Source organism: Alosa pseudoharengus, unplaced genomic scaffold (assembly GCF_046254945.1).
Source record: "Alosa pseudoharengus isolate Yale_2024_CS ecotype anadromous, Long Island Sound unplaced genomic scaffold, YU_APseudo_1.1 YU_APseudo_1.1_scf_1, whole genome shotgun sequence".
NCBI classification, from domain to species: Eukaryota; Metazoa; Chordata; class Actinopteri; order Clupeiformes; family Clupeidae; genus Alosa; species Alosa pseudoharengus.
This window is the reverse complement of record NW_027468564.1, coordinates 55,026,763-55,048,070: the sequence shown is the minus strand read 5'-3', so window position 1 is coordinate 55,048,070 and position 21,308 is coordinate 55,026,763. Positions and strand designations below refer to the sequence as shown.

General features: G+C 41.8%; 1 protein-coding gene across 1 annotated transcript in view; it reads right to left on the bottom strand.

The window, feature by feature from the left end:
• rbm20 (RNA binding motif protein 20) overlaps positions 1-21,308 on the bottom strand; it is a 41,600-nt gene that overhangs the window by 14,736 nt on the left and 5,556 nt on the right. The window lies entirely within an intron of this gene.

The window sequence follows — 21,308 nt, the reverse complement described above, 5'->3', positions numbered from 1 at the left end:
ATTCAAGCAGAGTGGTAGTCCAGACAGACCAAACAGAGGTGTAGATTTATTCAGGATAATAAAACATTTAGGCAGGGATCACACTTTCAAGTGGTAGTACCGGCAAACTGATAAACTGATGGATTTCCTATTGTTTGTTGTGGTTGCAGCATTTTTAGTTTTGGTCTGATCCCCACCTTACAGTCAATTAATAATGCAACAACTGCATGAAAATCTGTAAGATGTTTAGCAGTGCTAAGCAAATTCTTAAGAGGGCTTAAGCACCCACAAGCCCTGTCTCTGTGCCATAGACACTTCCTAGCTAAATATGTATGACCCACATGGAAGATCTCCCATTTTAACTCTTTCGAGAAGTTACAAAAGCCATGTCTGTTTCTTTACAAGCACAAAATGAAATCTAGCCCTAAGGATGGCAGTTTAGTACAGAAAGTTGATTTTCCATCAACATTCAGGACTATCGCAGGTACTGAATATTCTGGCTAGAAGTCCCTGCTTGACTAGACTGTTCTCTGTTATTCTGGTAAATGTGCTCACATGCACTCTAAATTTAGTGGTGTGCACTATCAATCAAAGTATGCCTGGCACCCTGATATGACCCGTGTCTGTGTCCTTGCTGGGGAAGTTGAGAGCCAGGAGTCGCGGCAGGGACCCAAACGAATGTCGGGTTAGTGGCCAAAGAGACTGCCCATATCTTCCCACATGCAAAAATGAGACACGATTTCATGTCAATTCTGGTCAACTGATTAGAAACAATGAGTCCTACAGTATAGAGATGTGACACGTAATCAAAATAAAATCCCAGGAATATTGTGATGTTTAGGGCTCTTTTCAAATTTGAATTTTTGCAACTGAATCTTTCAGAGGATTATCACCTCTGGATCTGTGGCTTGCACGCTTCCGAAGTTGTCCTATGGACTTAGATAATTTCCTGATCATAAATCAAACTAAATAGTTCAGCCACAATTTAAATGATTAACTGATTGATTTAGCATTAAGCTTAAAATATTTTTCCTCATTGATCTCAACATGTTTTCATGTAAATAAAAGACAACCATTACATTTGCAATGTAGTTTCAATAATTATGAAAACTTAATGCATATGTTGTTCTCTTCTGCAAAATGAAACCCTTGACATTCATACTTGCTTGATGCCTGTCTAGTTGGTTCATCAGAACAAGCTCTGCTCCCTATGAGTTCAGCCAGGACAGGAGCCAGTGAAGCTCGTGGGTGGAGATGGCAGTTGAGATTTCATGCAGCTGACAAATTAGTTTTCTCTCTGATTTAGGAAAGATTATATTACTGTGCAGGAAATCTAATGCCACTCATGGTCTTAGGAATGACATGAAACGTCATCCCAGAACATGCGTGTGTGTGCATGGAAAAGGCTATGTGATCTCTGTTATGGATATGCATGAATAATCATGTGATTATATCAACTACTTATATGAAATACAATCACAAAAACTCTCGACATTAAAGCAACACATAGTAGTTATTTTATCTTAAAAAACGGCTTCAAACTCATTTGATGCTACACTGGCTAACAATACGGAGAATGGAGTCTTTAACATTGCTGATGCACACCCGGAACGCCTGGTATTGCACTATGCTACGTTGCCGTGGGTAGGAGCATGACCCTTTTCGTCAGTTTTAGACAAATTAACTACTCCTGTAGAGCTAACTGGGTACCCAGTACATTGCAAATTGACAATAGGGAATTCCTACATTGTGTTACTTTAAATCAGTGGTTCTCAAAAAGGAAAAGCAACGTGAAACCATTTTTTAAAACATTATCATTTTAATGTTATTTTAAGCTAATGGGATCAGGTGGGGCTTGAAAATTCCCCACCTCCAAAGTGGGGAATGACAAAAAAATGTTTGAGAACCACTGCTTTATGTATACCTGCAATAACTGGATACTGTTTGACAATTAAAATATTGTCACCAGTCAATTCCTCTTTACTCATTTATTAAAACACTGAAAATACGGACAATCTACATGCCTTATATAACCACCCAGAGCAAAGCACAGCAGCATTGTCTTATTGCACCATCAAATGGTGGTGTTGAGGATTATTTTTTAATCTTGTCTGTAGGCATAAATGAATGATGATCACATTGTGTGTTTTTCACATCTCCTGTCATAAATTAAAAACAGTCAAACTCAGTACAACATGTCTGTGGTGGTAATGAGATTGACAACCTGATCAATTTCAATTACTTCCAATAATGTATTTCAGGGTTGAGGAGAGTGCTTATTATATCAGAATGGTAAAATATTTAGTTGTTTTGATATAAAAGCAACGTACAAATGAGGACATCTAGATTGGATGAAAATTCTCATTTCAAAACTGTAGAATCAGCAGTAGTGCTTTATGTATCTATTTTTTTTATTTTTTTATTTTAATGTCCATACAATTTGAATTTTGTGGTGTATTTTTTTAAATGTGCCATTTCTGCTAAATTAATTGAGTGCCTACAGTTTTCTACTGTACTGATGCATTTATCCATAATGATTTACTTTTTTTTACATCAAGTCATGGCCGAACTGACCCTGCTGGTTTACATACGTAATTCAAGCAGGACAAATTTCAAGGGAAAAAAAAAAACAACCCAAAAATCCCTGTCATATCCCTGCAATGTTTTCCTGAAGGATTAGCCTGGCCAAAAAAATGCCTGTCATCTAGGGTGCCCTCTGGCCTTCACCATGTCTTTGGCTTGTTACATATCTGTAACATGTTGTATGGACTCTCTCAGTCTCACCAACTGTCCCTGTACACAGCCTGATGAGCCACTATATACCAAAGTTTGCAAAGCATGAGCAGGTTAGCTGAACACCCTGGCAGTTTTAGATCTAAATTCAAGAGCAATTAAATATAGATATGAGTACAGCATCCTGTCCCAGATTGGCTACCTGACAGCCCAGCATTGTGTCGTTTTGTCAGAATGATCACGCTCACAGAGGTGACGTTTGCACTCTAGCAATGTAATGACTCATACCCAAAAATACAGCCCAGTACTATATTAGACTTAATATGGCAGCCAGAGCAACTGGTCCCAAGCAGTAGACCTTGCCAAGAATCTTCATTTCAGGCGCAAACAAATTAATCAAATTATGCCAAATGTAGGGACCTTTTAATGTGTTGGCCATGATTATACCGCATAGAGGTATGTGGACCAGAGCCAGAATTGGCAAAGGGACCCACTGTCAAAAGTACACTTCAGTGTCTGTGTTCAAGTTTCGATCCCCTGATCAAGTCAGTGAGAGTCCATGAAAGATGTTCTGATGACCTGACGGGTCATGATATATGTATGTAATTACATTCACATCAGGGAGTTAACTGGAATAGAAGCATGTAATCCCATATGCTACTTATGTGTGTATCTTATAGAATCAGCCACATAAACCTGTTTATGTATATGGTGATACATGTTATTCAGTTGCTGGATCTTAGATTTGGTTGTGTGTGCCAACTGTAGTTCTCATTAAGTAACGGTAAATGTACGATGGGTGTTACCGTAACAACCAAGAGAGACTTTCAAAGACACAGCGATAAATGCCTGCTGGCAACTTTCTCTTTCAGCATTTTGATGTACTTGTGTACCTTCCAGCTTTGCACCATCTGTAAAGCACAAATGTAACTGTTCTCTGTGTATTTTGGAAAAAGTTAAATTTATTGTTATAGTTTATTATACTGTATATTACTGTTCTTCCAGTTTGTTTACAGTTATAGTTATTTAAAACAATAGAGTATGAGAATAATACACAAGGTGGACACAATCAAACCGCTTTTCAAGAAGTTGTTGAATTTGACCATCAGCACATGACTCATGCCAGTTAGATGGCAGGTAATTTAGGCTAAACTAGGTGAGATAGGGCACAGGATAGACTGTGTTACCTTGACAAATTTTGGAACTGGCTCAAGAGGCATATTAGGATCGATACAAAGTCATAGTTATGTATTGGAATTACCACAGAATATTGGTATAACTTTAGTCATTATTATTGAGTATGGATTATTCATTTATAAAAGTGGGATTACATTTTGTGAAATCAGTCAATTGCCAGATAAGTAGTAAGGGTACATCTATAGTAAAGAAATATATATATATATATATATATATATATATATATATATAAACTTGATTATTAATCACCATTAAATTGGCATTTCAGCTGAATCAATATCCTATTTCTGTTCATATACATACTCCACCAAACTAAATCTTGTTAGATATGCAAGATGGTAATAACGCTACTGAAACACCACTGAAAAAAAGACTGGCAGTAATTATACTACAAGAATTATCTGATTGCATCTTCAATATATTATACAATATACATTGTATAATATATATTTGTGAATACGTAAACAAATTAACACTTATAGCACTTATTTAACAATTAGTATATAGTGTTTCATAATAAAGTACTGACTGGCATACACTTGGGTAACAACATATTATGTCTCATTACGGAACTAGGTTGACTTGAGATACAGCAGATATGGTAATCGGTTGGGACTGCTCTGCAAATAGTAAACCAGACGATAAATATTTATTCAAAAGTTGGAAGAGCCAACCATTCTTGCCAATGTTAATTATAGAATGCAGTTTTATGGTGAACTAAAATAAGCAGCTGCAGTCAGTATACAGCATGTAATATTTACGAATATTTATTTATGAATTAACATTTACAAAAACATATATAAATGCAACTTTTAAAAGTTGTATTTATAAATTGCACTACTTTGGAGAACGTAATTAATAATCAATCACTACCTGATCAATCAGGCAAAGAGTAATCCGATGTAAAATGATAATACAGCCGTGGCCCACTGGTTAGCACTCTGGACTTGTAACCGGAGGGTTGCCGGTTCGAGCCCCGACCAGTGGGCCGCGGCTGAAGTGCCCTTGAGCAAGGCACCTAACCCCTCACTGCTCCCCGAGCGCCGCCGTTGTAGCAGGCAGCTCACTGCGCCGGGATTAGTGTGTGCTTCACCTCACTGTGTGTTCACTGTGTGCTGTTTGTGTTTCACTAATTCACCGATTGGGTTAAATGCAGAGACCAAATTGCCCTTTACGGGATCAAAAAGTATACTATACTATAACTATAGTGTAGGATAAAAAAAAATACACTATCAGATTGCAGGGCAAACCTGTTTCTCGTTTTAAATGGTTTACATTTTAATTTTGTGTATGTAAACGATTTGCACCAGTGAAACCATCCAGCTACGCTTGCGCCAGCGCCACAGGCGTGCGTCTTCATCCATCAGCGGCACCCTTACACACGAGGGACCATTCATAATATCCATGTTTGCATTCGCCGGGAAAAAGCAATTTGTCTGCCACATCATCGGCATTCTGGTGGTGGCATATCCGCGTGACAAAATGCTGCACGCCTCAAAATTCCCCCATTTGTTCTGTGTGCGTTTCACTTAGAGAGTGAGTGTTGACTAGATTACAAATGGGCAGAGGGTCGACTGCTGTAACGCGTGGACCAGCAGACACTCGCCTACTACATCACTAGAGTGCTTACGGGGAATCAGTAGTGGTTTGCCTGTAAGGACTTCACATGTTGCGACTCGCGCATGGAGATTCCAATCTGTTGGAAACACATGCACTAAAACTCGTTTGCGTAACACTTTAACGTTAGCTTAAACAGAGCAATAGCTTCTGTCTTAAAGAGTATGTAACACGAGCTTGCGCTACAGTAGCGTCACACACACACACACACACACACACACACACACACACACTTTACAATTAGCCTCGACGACGTTTAAAGTACAACTAAATTAAATCTCTACAATAGCACAGGTCTGAGACAGACTGGAACTACTCTGTTGCCAAGAAGATACTGTGTTTGGAACATTTTTTCATGTAGTAGCATCTGTAACGGCTCAGATGTTGGCAAACTCTTCCTCGCCCCTTTCTCGAGCTCCTAACGTGAAACTTAGAGGGAGGTCAAAGACATTTCTTACCCCACCCACAGGCAGTAATTGCTAGTTCCACAGCCTAAACATATAGGAAATAACAAATTGGACCAATGACGACTAGAGACGGGGTTGGTTCAAACATGCGCAATAGCCGATATGTTATGGTCCATAGCAGTCTCGTCTGCAGCAAGCCTACTTGCTTTGGGCATCAGTCTAGCGTGTTAAAACAATCAGCCTCTCACGTGCAGCCGCAATTAATAAAAACAACACACCGACCTGCTGTGGCAAAGGTGCGTCGACCTCAAGGGTCCCCCACTGTCTTGTGTGTGTTTGTGACCCCTGTCCGTAACGGCAAGGCGCAAGGCTTTGAGGAGACCCTTAGTGTCCCCGCTACTGTGCGAATGTACATGTGTGTGCTGAACTGTCTGTCAGATGGACTGGGGCAGGAGCAGCGTGATGAAATGTCACAAATGGTTATCGCTAGCAGGAGCGGGTTAACGAGCGGCAGCGTTTCACAAAACAAGCATCTTTTCATGGGCGAAGTGCCTAGACGTGTTGTAGAATCATGTCTTCACTTCCTTGCTGTCTTAAGGCAGCTGGTCTATCCACATTTTATCACGTTCTTTTTAAACTAATTCGGTGCTGTTACAGTAGTTATTTCTGTACGTCAACGAATAGGCTAGCCTACACGTACAAATTAGCCTACTTGACATTAGTAAAGTTTGTGTACGACCTTTGCTCTTGATATTTAATATATTTATTGGAATTGTCTGTGCCAGAAAATATAACTTAAAAATATGCAACACACCCAAAACAAGGAAGAAAAACAATGTGTGCTGCTGATGCACAAAAATTGTAAGGTTCTATTTCTTGACGCCTTTGAACCTCGTCATTACTGCCATTCATTTTGTTTTGATAACAACACATATTCCAGGAAGGCCGCACTGTGAATATCAGGTCTATTTTGCTATACATAGTAGCCTACCTGAATGGTAAAACCAACGAATTTTGGAGTGTTTCAAGAGCATTGGGATCAATCAGACTTGCCATGACTTGACTCAAAGTGTTATCTACTGTCTGTATTAAATGCTGCGCAGGCGTCCTTCTTGTTTTTCCACACAAAAGGTGAACACAGGACGAACTGTAGCTGACAAATCGTAAATGTGATATGTTTCTGACATCGTAGTGTCATCCGGTGGCTCGCACCTGCCCGGGCGCTTCAGTAAAACTTCTCCTCCGCCGTCTGAACAAACGTAAATAGCCAACCTGGCATGGATTTCACATATTTGATTTAGTACACATTGGCAATTATTAAATTATCTGACATCACTTTACATTAATAGCAAATTGTATGAAAGCGTGACGATGAAGTTCATCCACCACACAGTGTGCTGCGTCACGTGCGGTAGGCTACTCTTAAATCCTTTATGTGTTTTATGTCCTAAATAATAGCCTACGGTGACTCAGTGAGAAGATAGTACAAAAATAAATCAAAGACGTGTTGTTTGTACATGATTAGGACCGCCAGATGTACGTGTAAGCATTATTAATCAACATAATTGCTGACACAACAAAACAACTTGTTTTGAGTCGTTATTAATAAAAAATATTAAATAATCACACTTGGCTAACATATTTGTAGTACGTGTCAGCATTAGGTTACAAACCGACACAATATGTCTTCCTTTTCAAAGTAGTCACCAGTATCAATGTAAATCAATCAATCGATGTTTTTGAATTTGCCTCCGAGGCATGCTGAACAAATGAGACTCGATCCCAGTCAGCCCCAGTTTCTACTCACCTGTAACAGTCATTGTCCATGTTAATTGGCTATTTTTGCTGCAACATAAAAATAAGATGTGGTGGGAGAGGGAAGGATGTGTAGCTCGCAAATAAAAACTTAACTGGCAGGAGGGCGAGGGGAGCGGAGCAACTGGAGCCAGATATGTGGTCATACTGCTGGCGCATTCTTAAATCTATAGTTTACATTACCACTCTTGTGCCATATCGTTTCAGTTTCTCAAATGTTCAGCTTATTTGGGCGCAATAAACCATTAAAGAACATTGACCTATGTATGCCAAGAAATAAATGAGCAAAGTATGCGTTTGTTTCTTTTGTGGGGCTGCAGTGAATCTTCATGGAAAATAAAATATACACTTACCATTGGATAAGTATTTATTAATACTCGGTAACAGAAACCGTTGACTTAAGTTTTTGTTTGTTAGTTTTTTTAGGCTATCGTGTCCACTGACAAGAAAGTTGATTCTTAGTTTGTAAAATTCAGTGAACGTGTTTGTAATGTCCATAATTCCAGTTGCCTTCATATCTGTTTGTATTATAGTATTAATTGAAATTATTTAATTTTTGTAATTCTTACAAAATTAAAAGTACTACAAAGAATGTTTATTGAGAAACACTTTTATTTCGCTCCCATCGAGTTGCTGCACTGCATGGCACACTCTTTCCCCACTAGATGGAGACATTTCGCAAATATGGCCATGTTGAAATCAGTCAAACACTGTTGGTATCAAACCCTTCTCACCATGAGACAACTCCAAATCCCTAAAAAATATTTTGTATTACTTGTTTTGTCTTGTATTACTGAGCTAGATTTGATGTCTCCATTGTTATGTGTAGGATAGCAGATACCAGATAAGATAAGATAAGACTTTTAAATCCTACACCTGGGAAATGTACATGTCACAACAGCCAAATAATGCAATAAATAAAAAAGTAAAATAAAATTGTGTACAGTATGTCCAGCACCACTACTGTGAATGGATTTTTAAACAAGGACTCTGACTAACTGAAACCCCCATTTGTCGCATTCAAGCTGCATTTGCTTGGAAATAACTCACCAAAGAGCCTGTGCTCTGACATTTGCAATGTAACACTGGTGCAACAGGCCATCTTCGCTTTGGCACCCATAAACTAGCCCTCTTTTACCTAAGAGCACAAGCATCTGATTCCCAGCGAGGTGCCATGTTGACAGATTTACAGTCGTTCCATCTGTTGGCATGCAACTGGGCCCAGAGAACAACCAGCATTTCACAGTCTCGGGCCCATTTTTAGGCACATACATGAACGGAGTCCTTTACGGCTGATCTGTTCAGCCCTCACAAGGGCAGAGGTCCCCTGCTGTGCTCCCAACGACTATGTAAGGATCACTAGCACCACCGTGGATCTCCTGCTGGGCGTATATTGCATTGACGAAATAGTTAGGATTTAGGTCGTATAATCCAACAATGTACTTTAAGAGCAAAGGACAGCAAACAAGCAGCTAGCAAAGTGGCCATGCAGTACAGGGTATCTCTGTCAGGGTGTTGGTGGAATTATTTGATGTCAGTCAAGGCGTTTATGAATGCAGGCCGTATAGAATTACCTTTAGGCTTATGCAATTGCAAAAACAAGTTTTAAGCTTTTGGTTTGCATTATTTTCAAAAACAAAGCAGATCTTTTATTGCAGAACTGTCAGGAATAAATCTTTATCGACTGAAATGTTCTGAAGGATCTCTCATTATCTTTTTCTGATGCCAGTGGATGTCTGCCAACAATCCACAAGATGGAGCTACGTTTCTACAAACCCCATGAGGAGTTCAGTTCTAGAGGCACTAACTGGTCTCCGTGGTAAACACCTAGTGTTATCTTATAGTGTTAGTGACTTATTTAATAATAGAATCGTATGTGGTGTTTAGTACTGTAACTACAAAAAGCCTGTGTTATGTGTGTTTTTTCTTGGCATCTGAATTACACTGCAAGATCAATGTCTTGCAGCATAGTTACTTGCTAATAGCAAAAGCAACATTAACCTTTAAGTCTTGCACTTCATCTTTTAGTTGGCATAGTACACTACCACCACTGCTCCACAGAAAACACACACATAAAGACAGGGGCATTCCTCTCATGCACGAAATCACTGAGTCAGCCCAATTGAACTTTTCAGCAAACTTGGACAGGTTACACTAAAGCTGCAGTGTCATCAGGGTGGCACCAGGAGCTCGTCTTGCCTGCTCCGTCTCCTGGTTGCCACACAGCTGAGGGGCCATCTGATTTATGAGCCCCTGCATCTGACCCAAGCCACAGTTTGGCCCCTAGCGCCCCATCAACACCAGTGCCTGGGTCCCCTGGGATGGGGGTGTGGGGTGTGAATCAGACCCTATGGCAAGGGCTCAAGAATGCCCCCCTCAAGACATTTTTAAAAGGCACAAATTTATGAAGGGAGTTTGTTTGTGGGGGGTTTATTAAGTGATATGAAGGCAGAGGACGTGTGGTGCGGTGACGGAAAGCATTAGGACACTGCTTATCCTACACAGCTGTGTATTCGTGTAAACACACACACACACGCACACTCTTAGAGATACTTAGTGGTCCACTGCCACTTTCCCACTTACTCAACTACCCAAGCAAACAAACACAAGCGTAACGTTTCACCACCTTCAGGCTCACATTCAAACACAGGCATACAGTCAGCCACTGATATCACATGGTGATCACTGATCTAAGCACTGAGGCGTGACCCGAAGCTGGCAATAAGATACAGATTCAAGAGGATCCATGCACCCTGCCCTACTGATATGTGCTAGAAAAGTCGCCCTGTGTCTACACGCAAACAGAACATTAGCTGAGTTTGTTAGCATCTCATCTGCACCTCACCAATCAATATGGAGATGTGGTTTTGTTGATGCATGCCGTGCTGACAAGGGCTAAGAAAAGAAACACAATTACCTGAAACCTGCTGACAGTATGTGTCAAACTGAGAGTGAAGGCAAGGGCCAGGTGAGTGGGGGTGAGGTTTTGGCTCCTGGACAGGAGACACAGGAACTCCCTCATCCCCACTCCTCACACACACAGGAAGATGAGCTGTAGGGCTACACAGTCAAGGAAAGTTACAGGGCAGTGGCAAAAAATAAACAATTCAGGATTACTAGAGGTAGAAGTACTGGCTCGAGCCTTTTTTATTTTTAAATGCTGGGCTCCCTCTAAAAGTTTCCTTTCCCGTCTTTCCCGTCAGTGTGGGCCAAGCCATCATGATTCACTCTGCGGCTTTTTCTTTTGTGAGCATGGGTATGTGTTTTTGCAAGTGTGTGTCTGTGTGTGAATATGTGCATATATGTTCATAAACCCTTTCTGTGTTACAAATACGTAAGTGTGAGTATTCGTGTGTGACGCTATCATGCAATCCCCCAACAGTCACTGTAACTCCCCACCTCCCCCCACATGCAGCCTCTGTCTCGAGCAAGCGAAGCATTTTACCATCTGTCAGCACAGTCAGCCTGTGAATGCCACTCACACCCTGTCACTGCCCACCACCACTGTCTCTCCTCAGCCAATCCTGGCCCAGCGCAGCCCAGCAACGCAGCCCTCTCAGCCAGTCAGAGGCTGCTTCCCATCCACCTGCTGCGTCCCCTTTAGCTCAGTCCACACATGGAAAGCTATGCGTATGGGGTGTGAGGTAACAGCGTCATTCTGTTACCCAAACCCCCCCCCCCCCACCCCCCTACACACACATCCCCCCACCCGTACACTCGCACACTCGCAGTCAAAGATGCTATTGCTTCTTGAAAGTGATATCCTTTTGAGGAATCACTGTATTGCATTCCCTGTGCAAAAAGCAGTTTGGATGTATAATTTAATAAGGGAGAAAAGTACAACTCACAAGTCACATTGTTTCACATCACATTCCGTGTCTCGAATACTAATAAGAAATTATCTAAATGATTCTTGATGGAACATTTTTTGTGATCTTTTTAAACTAGAGAGATTATGGGGATTGCTGCTGTCCAAATAAGAGATTAGAGCCAATTTAATCTACAGAAGCTGATATTAGGTTGTGCGTCCAAATGAGTTTTGAGCACATCGGACTATTCATCATGAAACCAGCTCAAGGTGCTATAAGGTAGTAGCTGGCAGGATCTTCAACATCCTATTTTGACAAGGGCCCATTTTGCCCTTTTTGAAAATGGTGCATCTGGAGCGGTAGCTCTTCTAATCCAGGCTGTGTAGAGTGCAGAGGATGTGGTTAGAATCTCCCGTGCATCTGTTTGCGCCCTGCTGCTCCAGCTGTTTTAGTCCGGTCTCTTGGTGCACAATTTACTAAGAATCACTAATAGCTGTCAGGATTGTCAACATTCGCTGTAGGTCCGGACGTCAAGCTGAATGGGTTGCTTTTTCGTCCAAACCCCAAAACTAGAGTAAGGCAGATGGACAGGACATGAGTATGGGAAATGGACATGGGAAAATGTTTAAGCAGATATTTAAGCACAAAAAACCCTCCCTAAGATCCTGGCCAAACCGCTTGATTGTGTCTCTCAACAAGCTTTCACATTGACATTTACAAAAAGGAGCCTGGAAAACATATGTTTCCATATGGTCCCAATCTCAAAAGAGGCATCAAGCCAGTTAAATTGCCATTTAGCCAAACGAACAGAAAATCCTGACGACAAGTCAGGGACTTCCGAAACAGCTGCAGGGAAAGTGGATAAGCTGTGAAGGCCAGATTTCCCTCATCAAAGCGGGGGCTCAGCTTGAGTTTGATATGCCCATTGTCAATTTATGTCAAGGGAGAGAAGAGCTGAAACAGCCCAGGAAATTGATTGCTATTGCAAAGAGTGCTGACGTGTCGCGCTGCTCATACAGTCAGGGGTGTTGTTGAGGGAATTGAAGACTTGTTGAACAGAGCTGTACGGTCAAGTGACGACAAAAACACTTTTCACCAGCATTATTGCTCTCAACAGTAATAATAGCAGCAGTCGTAAAAAACCCAGTTCTTGCATGGTCACGTACTATGATATCACCTCTAGCGTTCATGTGAATATTGTATCTGGCAGATGTGTCACATCATTTTTTAAGATGTGTACAATCGACACACCAAACGGACGTAGGGTACGTCCGTGGCACGTAGGCATTGTTCAAAGCGAGTATATCCCTAGCCTAAAACACCTGTCTGGGAATGTAGGTCAAAAGTGGATCTCCATGTGCACAAATGGGGGACAAAAATGATTTTATGGTTGAAATGAGTTTAATAGATGTCTACAAGCTCAAATAATACAGGAACAATGAAATCTGAAGTAAAATAAAAAAATGAATTAGTGGGACCATCGTAAAGGTCAGTGTAGAGCATTGCACTAATATACTCCTGCCAGGTATAGGGCTTTTTCTCTCCCTATTTTAGAGGGAGAGAAATGTTTAATTCACATTTCTAAATACACAGGAAATGAAAAAAGTGCCACTTGGTATTATGTTTGATGATTCCTTCCAAAGTAAGGTGTTGTTATAAATAATGCTCTTTTTTGTTCACACTCCCCTCATCGTCATGACGACAGCTGGGTCTGAATCATCTGCCCACCCTACACACAGATTCACACTCACACACATAACAGGAAGTAACTTGGCAGGCAAGGCTGTGACTGATTATCCAAGAGGGTCCTATTTAGGCCAATTACTTAATGCGGGTCTGCAGCTGGCAGATAGCTCCTCCCTCCCGCCGGGACTATTGATTAGTCTGGAGGCTAATTGACGGAAGACTCTTAAGTGGTCTGCGGTGAGGTCACCCTACTGGCTCTGGCAAGCAACAAACACTGTCTAGTGCCACCTCCCCCCTGCTCCCCTCTAAAAACAAAACAGTCCCTGCACCCCAACCACATCACGCTCTCCTCTTCTTTCTCCCGTCCGGGTTGCTGGAGGCAATTAACATGCCTGGGCACCCAGGCTGTGAGTGACACTCCTCTTTGATAGCAGAGGCCTCAAGGTGATAGCAGCTGCCTGGAATAGCTTCTCCTGCACAGGCTGTGATATGATAAGAGACCCCTGGGGAGTGAGTATGCTCACTGGACAGATACTCCTCTAATTTATCAATCATCTCAATCATTAGCCGCGGATATTTATGGCCTGCTAATGACGCCACAAAGCCAACTGTCTGCTTAAATGTTAACGATACAAATTTAAAAATAAAAACAAAGGAGGGGCCAGACACACATGACTAAAGGTCGTTTGGGGGCAAAGTGTTTTGGAGAACACGTTTAGAGTAGGGTTTGCCTTCACTTACCTGTCCTTTTTTTTTTTTAAAGTTGATTGTGAAACTATTATTTTTGTTTTGTTTTGTTCTCTGTTCTGTTTATGGCAACGACTGCTGTCTGACCCATCTGGAGATTCTGTTCTGTGTTCCATTCATTTTTGTCTAATGTCAGCAGGAGAGGTGACATGGAACTGTTAGAACACTTAGAGCATACTGACTAGACTTTTCTTTAGAATTCAATCTCAAAAGTTCATGAATAGTACCATCTTGTTGGATCATTGTAGAAAATAATTTCCTGCCATCATTCCATAACGGCTCTTAAACTATTGACATTGTATAAAAAACTTTCATAACGTTATAACGTAAAAAAAAAAAAAAACAATAAAAAACATTGTGCACACACTAAGGTCTTACATGACTGAGGTGTGGATATATTAATATAGCACACTGCAGTGTTCAACCTTTAAAGATAGCATCAGAGCATGCCTGTCTCACACAAGCCTCTCCCGCAGAGTTCAGTGCCTGGGATTTAATCAGCTGATGGAGGCCAAAGTGAAAAGAGGTTAATTTGCCTCCTGACGTTACAGTCCTGTTACTTCACCGAACTCATCAAAGTGTGGAGTGGGCTGTCTCTGGATTCTCCTCTGACAGGTTCCCCCCCCCCCCCCCCCGGGACGGGACTGACCCACATTCTGAAGCTTTGTGTTTTGGAGCCGAAATGTAAGCCATTCGTTCATGTCTGGTGTTATGCAAGGTGTCTCTGTAGGAGGGGATGACTCATTAAGACCTCCCCCTTACCCCTCCCTCCAGCTCACTCAAGCAAAGTTGTCTTGTGACTCACTGTTTCACTGTGGCAAGTGCCGTTTGGAGGCTGATGGTCTACATTGTGAACGCTATAACAGCTGGGTACAAAACGTTTGCGCCTACCCACGTTAAGTCATTAAAACAGTGGGCACTCTCTAACGTCAGAGCACACCTATGCTATTGTTAAGTAACCTTTCAAGTAATATTCAAATCTGACATTTAAATATATGCCTTCAATATAGTTTTCAATTATTTTGCAGTCATAAGTAGGCCTAACATTTTTTGTTTTTATAAAAGAATTCTATTTTCATTTTTTTTCCTACTTTAGAAGCACCTCATTGTTGCTTCTAAAGTATGTCCTTGATATCCGTGATGATAAATGAAACATAGCCAAGAGTCATTAACAACTTGAGGAGTATGTTCCACTGGAGAACCCTATGTTTTGTCTTGTCGGCTAATGTGCCTCTGTTGACAGCAGATTAAAGATGTGTCCTTTGGGAGAAATTATGTATGAGAAAAAGAAGACAAAATCTGACAAAAATAAGTATATATCCATTAGACACCAAACCGAGTGCTGCTGCACATTGTGGCCTTCAGTAGATGAGTCATTTGATGCGTGCAACACATCTGGTGTGTCTGGATTTTGAAAGGGTCCAGTAGGGAGGATTTTGCACAGTGCTGGTGAAGAAGTCTTGGTCGGCTACTAACAGCATCTTGTGCTGCATAAATGCAAAGTAATCGGTAAGAAAATCGGTCTTTCTGTCTTAGCAGTCCTGAAATTTCTCACATTTCTCACCATTTTGCTGGCCAAACAACTAATTAAAGATAACAATCCACAGATTCACTGTTCAAAAATCACTGGAACTTATGGAGGGCAGGGCTTATTGCTTTTCCAAAACAGTTCCTATATATACTTGGCAAGAATTAAAAATTAAAGGCACATCAACGATACATTGAATGATTTATTCCTAAATAATCATTGTTCTATCAGTATGGTTGCCAAGCATCGAATACCATTCAGCGAAATCATAAAACCAAAGACTGGGACTATCTGTTGTAGAATATGGTAAACACACCTGAGGCTTTTCAGCAGAATGTGCAGTATCCTATTGGCCATACTTTATATCACAGTTACATATAATTAATTTAGCTTTTGACATGAAGTCTCTGAGGACAAACGCTACATAAATTCAGCCAATGGCTTTCAAATGTTCTCATATCATCAAGGATACATTTTATTTCCAGCTGTTTCAGTCCTAGTCGTATGGCCCAGCTGGCCTGCTGACCTTTACAGGTAAACATTTCGTGTAAAGGAATATGACGGAAATCAGATGTGAGATGAGAGGCTTTGGGATGTGCTGACATTCGTGGATTAGAGAATATTATTTTTGTCATTTGGACTGGGCTTATTTATTTAACATGCCACACAGTAGCTACAACCCACAGAGCTCTTGGCACAGATCGAAAGGTGACCTGTTTTCAACTGTCAACAAGTCAACAAAATGTCGGCAGACTTCTCTTACAACACCTCCGCCGATTGGTCCAGAGGTGGTCATGTGGCCCGCTTCAGGAAGGAGGGCACCTGGTGGCGAATATCAAACATGACTGTCCATTAACATTGGTGGCGGGGTCTAAAATTACAAATGGTGAGTTGTAAAGTTATACATTAGCCCTCCCCCACCTCCTTCCAGTCCCTCTGCCCACCATTGGGACACCAGCCAGGATTGCCCAGCGGGGGGGTTAGCTGCGCCAAATAAATTATACACCAAGCACCTGGCACGGGTGAGTCCAAAGGCATCAGACAATATTCAGCAGGACCGTCTCTTTCAGATGGGGGGGGGGGGGGGGTCAGACCAGCTGTTTAGCAGTGGTTTCAGGGTAAACAAGGTCATATTCACTGATCAGGTGTCAATCCGCTGGCCAGTATGCCCACAAATCAGAGCTCAGCCACCATTTTTCTGTCAGACTCAGGTCTGGTGACCAGGTTGGAGCTCCTATGGAAGTGTGAATTTAAGACCCAGTGTCTAAATATGGATTTACATCACTGCATATAAATATGTAAGTAGTACATGACAAGCACGATGATCAGCATCGGAAACTATGGAAACAATTCATGCGAAAACTATTTGTGCGAGTTGTGCAAAAAAGGTAGGTAGGTAGATAGGTAGATAGATAGATAGATAGCAGGGTTGTGCACAATTCGAATTGCAATTCTGCTTCCTGTTTGCTACCTCAATTGAAATGCAAGTGAAATTCAAGAATTGAATTCGAATTTAAGAGCCAGTTTCAATTCAATTCTGGAATTTTGCACAAGCCCGATAGATAGATAGATACTTTATTGATCCCCAAGGGGAAATTCAATTCCAAAAGTAGGCCTATATTCCAGTTTTCAAGTATATTCCAGGTATTCCAAAAGTGATCGTTTCATTTTTATGAGATTATGGGAACCGAACTAACATGATCATAAATACTATTGGAATATCTCATAATCACCACTCTGATACCTGATCACCTATTATACCGTGGTCTAGGTTGAAAAGGGTGTCGTTTAAAAAGTGATATACTAGCCTACACCTATAAAATTATTCCACAACATTCCACAGCGTTGCGATAAACAGCTAAAATAACTAATGATTTTAGCTCTAAAACTCATTTAGTATTAAAAATGTATTTCATATTTATTTAATTCGTAAGTGACCATGGTATAAACGGGATAATGCCCTTCGATGCGTCCATTATCAGAAATAAATGGACTTCGCGGAAGCGCTTCGCTTCGCGTCGGACGGTTCACGCCTCCGCGTCGTCCATTTATTTCTGATAATGGACACCTCGTCGGGCATTATCCTTTACATATAGTCAACGGTACAAAAATGTGTAATCCATCCACATTCCGCAACTAAATCAAACCTAATCAATAAAACAGGCAATCGAGAAAGCAACACATCCTTTTACAACTGTTTTACAATCTCACATCATGACCCCCCCTCATCATCTCCTCGTCATGACTGGACTATCATGTCATTGCTAGCACGTTAGCCAAACATCCAGCCGAGTGACAGGCCGATTGGTTTGCTGATGGGGGCTGCGGGCACTCTCAGATGATCCTCTCTGCTTTCACTCGTTTTTCTGATGCGGGATGGAAGAACGCCAAGCACTCTGTCTGCCGCGTGATCTCACGGCCAGCAGAAAGGGATATTTCGCTATCGCCTTACACACCCCGGTTCTGACCAGGTGCTCGTCATTGCAAGTATAGGAGTTTGTCAGCACTAAATAGCGGTCCAGTCCAATGCTAAATGAACATGCGCCGCCATTTATGAGTCAAGGGGTGACCCACAACATGAACTGTAGCGCTCCTCGTTTTTTCTTTTTTTTTACTCATGTTTTCCTCGTGCCACTTGTACCACTTAAGTTTTCCTCATTTTATGAATTAATACATTTTCTTTTTTTTTCTTACAAAGTTTTGCTGACATTTGCTGAGTTTATGTTTTATCATTAAAAATAGAGTTCACCCCCTTAGGGTAACACAGTTTAAATAAGTCATATTAAGTTATGACCGGAAGACATATTTGGTTACCACGCTGCACTGTGTACACAGTATTTTATGTCTTAATCTTCATCGTAGGCAAAAGGCTGTTTTGTGCAGTTTAAAGGTCCTTTGACTTAATGGTCCCATGATGACACTATGTTCTCCACATAATATGTGTACTACCACCACACAGATGCAAGTTATGATTTATCCTGTATCATCCCAGATATCAAATAGATAAAACTTAACACAGTGAAATCCACCATGAACAACCGCACAGGCAAGGCGCCTCATTCATACTGTCTTTTATTTTCTCCCTTGTGTCTGATTTTCTGGGGCTGCCCGAAACTCTTTCAGTCCCTCGGGGCGTAACCACATGGAGCAATGCCTTCGTTCAGTACCGTTTTATCTGGCCACATACCACAGCCCTCTGTGGGTAGGCTCCAGCCACTTGTCAAAACACTAGGACTTAGCACATCAGACACTTAGGGGCTTGTGAGACAAGTTGGATCTTTAATAGACAAGTCTTAACCTCAGTGCAGTAAAGGGGGCACGGCAGATACTTGAACGACAGCTTATCCAGACATGCAGTTTCTTAATTTGAATGGCGAGTATAACAACAGCTATTCACTGACATAATCTTCCAGGGCCGTCCATTACCCCCTTGTACCCTATAGACTGTAGGGGTTTTATATAATCCTAATTAGATGATTATCACCCCATGTTTAGTACCCTTGCTGGGTCTTAATGTCTCCATCATATCCATGAAGCAGCCTCTTACCCCACAACAGAATCGAACCAGCCCAGGGGTGAGGGGCTATACATAGCCGAGCTCCTGTGGTTTCGAACGGCCTGCTAGAGGATAGCCTGAACGCACTGTACGGAATTTGCAGATTTAATTTCCTGAAGATTTCTTGCATTTTTCTGGTCTCTTTCATCCATGTTATTATTGTCATCTCTCCTAGGATGAAACAGATGTAGGCATTCGGAACTGCAGAAAGGATTTATTTATTTTTTGTTTAACTTTTTTTTTTTACGACTTCCTGATGCCCATCTGTTTCGGGAGCGTGCGTGTCCCAGTCATAGAAATTCGCATTAACAGTGGGATTATCACTGCTCTCTAACACATGCTCATTATTGGTGGGAGCCTAAGCCACATGCCTGGGAAGCAATATTTCTTTCTCACACACACTCGAGCTAGAAGCAGTCACGACGTACTGGTGGTTTCCCAGCTCTTTTGGACATTCAAACAAATTCATAGGAGGCAAAGTATATGCATAGACATGTGGTAGCTACACATAGTTTTCTGTGGGATCCTGTTCAAGGATGTGTTGGCTAATTCCACCTATGATACTCTGGGCATCCATTTGCTCTCTGTTGACTTCGCTTCGCAACCAACAATGTTGCCCAGTGTCACTGGCCTTTGACTCTCCAGTATCACAAACCTAATCTGCCCTTTCCATCTCCTCTGACCACTATTCCATCACGTATACGATCTTGAGAATGTAGATGGACATTCTGCCGCCTACCACAGCAGGGGGCCTACACACAAACACACGCGACACCGCCACCCTGCAACTGGTTGGAGCATTAGTGGGGCGCATTAGCAGACTGCCTGAGGGACCATCTCTGTGTGGGTTTCAATTAGATTTCCTGTATACCATTGCACCCACCTCCACCTCCACCTCCTTCCACCCACCTCCAACCACTCTCCACCCGTGCCTTTCCAGCCACCTCTTTGAAACCAGCACCCACCCCCACCCACCCACAAGCCCTACATACAGATGAAAGCATGATGGATGCCTTTTGGGTGACCACACGTGTCTCAAACACTCCCCAAGTTCAGCTGTTCGCGCAAGGGGGAGAAGGGTGGCATGGCCGGCCGGCCGGCCGAAAGCTTTTAGACCCCGAGGGTTTAACCCGCATCAGGGCCCGGGGCCGCGGGAGATTTCCCAGGCCATGGCGCTGCCATGCACAATACGCATTCAGAACATTCCACGCATTGAAGCATAGAATGGGGGCCGGCTGTGTCACAGACGGCAATACGGACATGTGTCAATTACTGCCACCGAGTTGCTTATAGCCGACCTTTGTGCTTTGTGTGGTTTAGAATAACCTGAGCGGCTTCGATAACCTGATACTGCCCGTATGGTTTATTTGGTACCTGACTATGCATCTCTTCCCGATAAATCAAACTTGAGTGGGATGCATGCAGTATATGGGAGTAGAGCAGTGTTGTGGCATTGAGATTAATCACCACATGGTGTGTAAACATTGTGTTGAGTGATACTCCATTTGAAAAGAATAATATCTTCCCCCTCTCTCTCTCTCTGTAACATACACACACACACACACACACACATAAATAATCCAGTGGCAGGATACAGCGTGATAACCTGCCAGTCAGGAGATGTATGGCTTGCACATGGCTAGGGTCATCTTGATTGTCTTAAATACCGGCCCTTTGTGTACCTTGTGAATTTAACAGTCAAATAAAAGGCTAAAATAAATTTATATGAAGCTGGCATAACCAGAATATAGTCACCTTGCTTGCCAGGTCGCCACAGATGGACAGTTAATGGCTACTTTAATTTTAGAGACTGTTTACTCTGAGACATTTGCACTGTGCCAGCTTGTCCATGTATATCTAAGTATAAGACTGATGATCGTGTCTGCTATATGCAGCGCCTCTGACCATAACAAATAGTCTAATCCATCTGATATTACACCGAACATGCATTAAGGCGTGCAGCGTCGCCAAAATAAGACCTCGGGAGAGGGCAAGTGTAAAGTTATCATGGCCTGATGACCAAGCTAAAAGATTCCAACTTTGGCTTCCCATGTCTGTGTTTTTATCATCCAGAGATGGAAAGTGGAGCACAAGGCTAAGATTAAACAAAAAGTATGAAGGTGAAAAATTAAAAATGTGCAATCTTAGATAATTATGCCAGGCAGCTGTATATTTGTCTGACGACCAGGAAAGCATCAAAGCTTTACACCTCTTTCATCAAGCTTGAATGGCAG